The 6,000-nt window shown below is 30.7% G+C and overlaps 1 long non-coding RNA gene across 1 annotated transcript in view; it reads left to right on the top strand.

The window, feature by feature from the left end:
- LOC107844020 overlaps window positions 1–690 on the top strand; it is a 6,926-nt gene extending 6,236 nt beyond the window's left edge. Inside the window, exon 3 of the long non-coding RNA XR_007052369.1 lies at window positions 519–690. This is a non-coding gene — a long non-coding RNA (uncharacterized LOC107844020). The remainder of the gene's footprint in view (window positions 1–518) is intronic.
- The last annotated feature ends 5,310 nt before the right edge of the window (window positions 691–6,000 follow it).

Here is a 6,000-nt window from a genome sequence, read left to right as displayed (position 1 = left end):
TTTTTTCATTTTTCTTGTAATTTAATTTTTTGACTGTCAAGACATTAATTTAAAGATTTCTTTTGAGCAAATTGAAAATTTTATGACAGATGGTAGATCGCAATTTTGAATTCGTAAGTTATATTATTACAAAATCGACAAGTCTAATTTTTTTTTTTGTGTGTGTGCATGATCGAATATATATGAACAAAACATTAGATCCGTATTTTCTTACGGTGATTTTTCACTACATTTTTACAGTTTTTTAAAAAAATTGGTCAAAATCTAAATATTGACCTAAAATTGGGAGATTGTGTAAATCAAACTTTAAAATTAAGATTGTTATAAAAACTCTTAAACTTTAAATCTTAAATCTTTCTATGTATAAATAAATTATTTTCATCTATTCAACTTGTCGTAACTCATATGTTATCATATTTTCACCTAGGTTAATTGTATTTTTCCTTTCTTATTATAATTTTTTTCTCCTATTTCACTAACATATTTATTTTGTGTATTTTGTTATTTGTTTTGCACAGATAGCAAACAATGGAAATGCTTCATGAAGGATTGTTCTGGTGATTATTGCAAAAGAGCTTAGAAAAAATAGTTATAATATTAATTAATGTAATATCATTAATTAATATTGTAAATGAATCCATAATAAATGCCATTGTTTGCCATAATTTTATAATATATGTTTTTCTTGAATCGGTATTTAAGTGGATGTTGATTTCGTTATTCTATCATTTCGAATACATAAAATTTAAATTTTAGGATAGTGAATCGAAAATAAAATATAAATTAGTTTTTTGTTCTCAAAATTTTAAAAAGTTTTCAGTACAACCTATGTATTGCTTTAGAGAATATACACAAATGTTACCTTCTTAAAAAAAAAAAAAAAAAAGCTCCATGCTAGATAGTTTGACTTGAAAACTCATCAAGAAGTATTAAGCTAGAAATCCTGCTTGTTTTTGATAATATACTAGGTTATTTTTTTCAATCAACCAAAGCCTTGATGGGAGAATGCAAGTACTTGGTGGAAAAATTGAGGTACAAGTTGGATAACAGAAAAAAAATTTAAGCGATGAGCAACATGATCTGAGGGGTTATCACTTCATGGGTCAAGCTATCGTGTAAAGCTTTTGAAATAGCTGGATTAGTATCGGCATTCGGAAATCTAAAAAAACAATCCTTCGGGATAGCTCAGTTGGTTTGGAGGGCAGTGATCCACCCGGGTCACTAGGGAACGAATCCCCCTCAATGCCTTTGGGCTTGAGCCTCTAGCACAAGGCTTGTCTAGTGCGGTTTATATCCCCTGTATAATTTGCAGGCTATTACACAGTGGGGGATTTGAGCTTCTATCTAGACTTCATCTCACTAAAATGTTTAACATCGGCTTTCTGTTCTCACAAAATTACTGACTTCTCTTTATCCGGGAGATAATTCAGCAACCATATACCCAGTGTAATCCCACAAGTATGGACCTTAGGAAGGTAGAGAATTTGTTTCTGGTAGACCCTCAGCTCAAATAAATCATATCAAAACTCAAGTAGGTAAAGCAAATAAGGTAACAAAGAAACCATATAAAAAACAATTAAGAAGAGAATAAGTAGCAACAACAAATAATAAGATAACTGAGATATAACACTAAAATCAAGAACAATGTCCTAACTATCAAAACTAAATCCAAAATATATATATATATATATAATCACGCCCATCACGGGATGTACCACCAGCTTCATAGCCCATCTTAGGTCAGCAACTCTGCAACAACAAACACTTCATTATACTAACAGTAACACTAGTAATGAACCATAAACAACACCAGCAACATAGTCAGCGTAATCTCACAAGTGGGGTCTAGGGAGGGTGGTGTTTATGCAGCCTTACCACTACCTTACGAAGGTGTAGAGGTTGTTTTTGGTAGATCCTCAGCTTGAACAAAAATATATCAAAACTCACGTACGCAATGCAAGTACAAAAGCAAAAGTACCCAATAATAGTAAGAAGAATAAATGGGAAGATAAATACAATAGAAGTTAATGAATAGGATAATAGAGGAATAATGATGAAAAGTTACATGAGTTTGAAGAAAAATGGTGGACACATTCAACCACCATAACCAAGAGTCAAAGAAGCGATGCACGTTCCTTTGTCATTAACTCAGTTGGAGTTAAGGCAAATATTGCCACCAATGTAAATGAGATTAAAAAGAGATTAATTGGCACGTTTAGCCAGTAAAGTCAAATGAATTAAATGCCAAGAAAAACTGTAAATTAAGTGCATTAAGGGCTCAATATCTCGAAGGGATCATTTGGTGGAGTGCGTAAAGTAATGCTGAATAAGGTATATTAGTAATGTTTGTATTATTAATGCTGGTATTAGTTATGCAAAAAATATTTTTTATTATAATGTTTGGTTTGATGTATTAAATATAATATATATTTTTATAATTTTTATTAGGGAAAAGTCATCATTTTCACCCTAAACTATACCCGAAAAGTCGAAGTCACACCTAAACTATTGAGACGACCTATTACACACTTATACTATTTAAAAGTGAATTTATTTACACCCTAGAAGCTGATGTGGCAACAAACTAAAAAGAAAAAGAAATCAGGCGCGTTTTTATTTTTTTTATTTTAAGTTATAGCCACGTGAACTTTTTTACCAATAAAAAAACTTAAAGAAGTTGCAAGGTAAAGTTCTTCTTCTAGAAAACAAGAAAATCAATTTAAGTTCAATACTTGAAATTTTATCTCTTTATTGTTTAATAGATATTGTAGGAAGTATTAGCGGCAGATCTTCTATGAACATTGCTTATTCTTGGAATAAAATTCAAATAGAAAAGGAAAAAAAAATGCATAGCCGCCTCTCCGCCAGTGACAATCTTTCTTGTTCTTGTTCTTCTTCTTCTTCTTTTCATTTTGTCCTTTCCCTCTTCTCCATTTTTCTTATCACAGTCATTTTACTTCGTTAGATCTATTTTTCTCACTGATTGAGTGCTTATTCTTCACTATTTAGTGGTGAAGTTGGTGATTGATGAAAAAATGCGTAGTGGGTATGTTTTTATTTTTTATGATTGAAAATGATAATGTTGTGATTTTGATGGTGAATTCAAAAATTTATGGTGATTGTTGTTGTGAATTTCGATAATAACAATGGCGGTGGCATAATTTTTGTGGTGGATCTTGTGAAGAAAATTAATATGCGATTTTTTATCTCGACTTTTTGTGGGTCATCTTAAATTTTTCTTGTAAAGATTTGAACTTTTTTAGCATTATTATAGTGAAAATGGGAGTTGTTAAGTAAATTTGTGTGTTTTTGATAGTGATGAAACAAAAATAAATAATTTATTAACAAAAGGAGAAAAATAAATATGAACAAGTTGTCTCCCATTAAAGATCTACAATTATGGTAAAAATAAAAATCTAGTAAAAACATTGTTGTAGATTTTAATAGTAAGAATATTTGGGTGTGACTTTGAATTTGATGGTATTTTGTGAAAATAATTGTGATGGAGATGTGGGTGATAATAGCTTCAATGGTGGTTCTTCAATGGTGAATTGATGATGTATAGTGAGGAAGAAGCAATAATAATGACATGAAATTTATTTATTATAATTTTCACATAATATCTAACGTGGCAGTGACATAGTGATGACGTGTGGCGAGTGCAGAACACCTCCCAGCATGAGACTGGTTGTATGTGCATTAGGGTGTGAAAAAATTCACTTTTAAATAGTTTAGGTGTGTATTAGGTCACTTCAATAGTTTAAGTGTATCTTCGACTTTTCGGGTATAGTGTAGGGTGGAAATAATAAATTTTCCCTTTTTATAAAATGATATTTATTTACCAAAATACCCTTCCCTTCCCTGTACACTATCTTTTTATCTTGTTTCCACGAGCTGAGGATGATGGCTATATTCCATATAGTGAAATCAATTTTGATTGGGCAGACGACTCAGTCGAACAAACAACTTATAAGAAAACACCCAATGCTTCTACTCCTGTTGCTTCTGATCTTGACTCCTCAATGGAGCCAAAATATAATCTTTCCACTGGTGTTAATGTAAGTAGCCGGTCTTCATTCTGTAATTCTATATATGCCAACTTTGAGTTTTGCCTTAAAGAAAACAATACTTCTTTGTTTGATCTCAAGCTAATCTAGCTCTAAACTGCAGGTACAGGGAAATGCTAATTGTAACGTAGGGGATAGTTCATCAGTGAAGCTCCATGGTGATGATGTTTCTAGTAGTGGAAGTGAGAGATTGGAGATATCATCACTCTGTTTTTCTCACAATTCCCTCTTTTCTCTATCATTTGGAAGTTGTGGTGCTTTGTTGTTGTTGTAGCATTTTGATGTTGTTTCTGAAAAATGGAAGGAGAGTAATAAGGATGGAATGTTTTGAGGGGGCAATAATGTCATTCAACCCATGTGTTTATAAGCTTGGTGTTACTAACACGTTGAAAATGATGTGTACTACTAATATACATCTCAATACATAATAGAGTGTATAATTAATGCAAGTATTAGTTATACATAGGCTAAAAAGATATCAAACAAGGTACTAATAATACATATTAATTAATGCATGTGTTATTTTATTCAATACATTCTGCCAAACGACCCCTAACTGTATCTGCCATGCAACAACCATTGTATTTTTGCCAAAAAAAAAAAAACAAATAATTTAAAGCAAATTAATATTGTGAATATTAAAATGCTACTCCAACAATAAATGTGATGATCTATAATTATATTTTGTTAGAACATGTACAGCGGAAGCAATTGTTCTACAGGATCAATAACTTACATATAATCTATACAACATAAATTATCAAACGAAATTGAAAAAGATACTTACCTGCTGAAACTTTCACACAATTTGTTCACTGTTTTTATCTCCAGGGCTACAATCTTTTGCTATCTTCTGACTAACTTTTATTATCAAACTTGTGTGGACAAGAACTTTTGGATTCAAAGAGCATACGTCCGTGAAAACTGTATCTTTCTTATAAGCCAAAATCTCTATATATTCTTATTAGGGGAAAGCCAATAAGAAAAACAAGACAACAAAAGTTTCTTATTTTTCAATTGTTCATTCTTGCTTTATGTAAAGAGAGAGTCAAGAGGTAAAGTTTATGACTTTTTAATTGTTTACTCTTACTTTACATAAAGAGGGAGCCATGAGGCAAAGTTTATGGCTTTCTAATTGTTTACTCTTACTTTACATAAAAGGGAGCCAAGAGGCAACAGTTAATGACTTTTCAATCGTCAAAACATTTTCTGCCACTTTAATTTTCCAAAAGTTTTTATTTTTAAACAGAAGATTTCTTTTCCTTATAGAAGACCAGTAAGTAATATTAGTTCTTCTAGTAAGTCCTTTCTCTTTTCAAAAATTGATTAGTTAATCAGGTATAGCAGTGACCGCAGATTTATTAAGTGAGACTTTCAATTATGATATTAATTCGCAAATGAATGAATTACCATATCACGGATGAATTGCCATATCACAATAAATTACAGATTATTTCACTAAAATTTTGTAATTGCACTCCTCGATTTAATTTCAAAATCTACCATTAGATCTTATTTAACACCCCATGTTAGAATTACCGACACCAATCAATTAAATTAAATTCTCTGAAAAATTTAACTCATTGATTAATTTAATCCTTTATTTATAATGCTTAACTTATTTCACATGATGGATACAAAATCCACCTGCAGAGTTTTCACGTGAAAACTTATAAGAAATCATAAAAGGGTGTCTTCTATCTCAAGTTCGAGATATGGTTCTATCAACTAATTAATATTTCACTAAGTGATTTGTCATCATCTAACCTATCAGGAATATGTTGACTCACAAAAGAGTCTCACATTTTAATAGATTAAAACGATAAAACAATCAACATAGATCATAATAATTATATCAAGATTAAGAGTATAAGTACATGTAATGGTCTAGATAAATCGTTGATTAATATTCAGAACATAAACGAATATCTCT

This window comes from Capsicum annuum, chromosome 2 (assembly GCF_002878395.1).
Source record: "Capsicum annuum cultivar UCD-10X-F1 chromosome 2, UCD10Xv1.1, whole genome shotgun sequence".
Classification (NCBI taxonomy): Eukaryota; Viridiplantae; Streptophyta; class Magnoliopsida; order Solanales; family Solanaceae; genus Capsicum; species Capsicum annuum.
The sequence above is the reverse complement of the archived record's forward strand: the minus strand, read 5'-3'. Positions and strand labels throughout refer to the sequence as shown.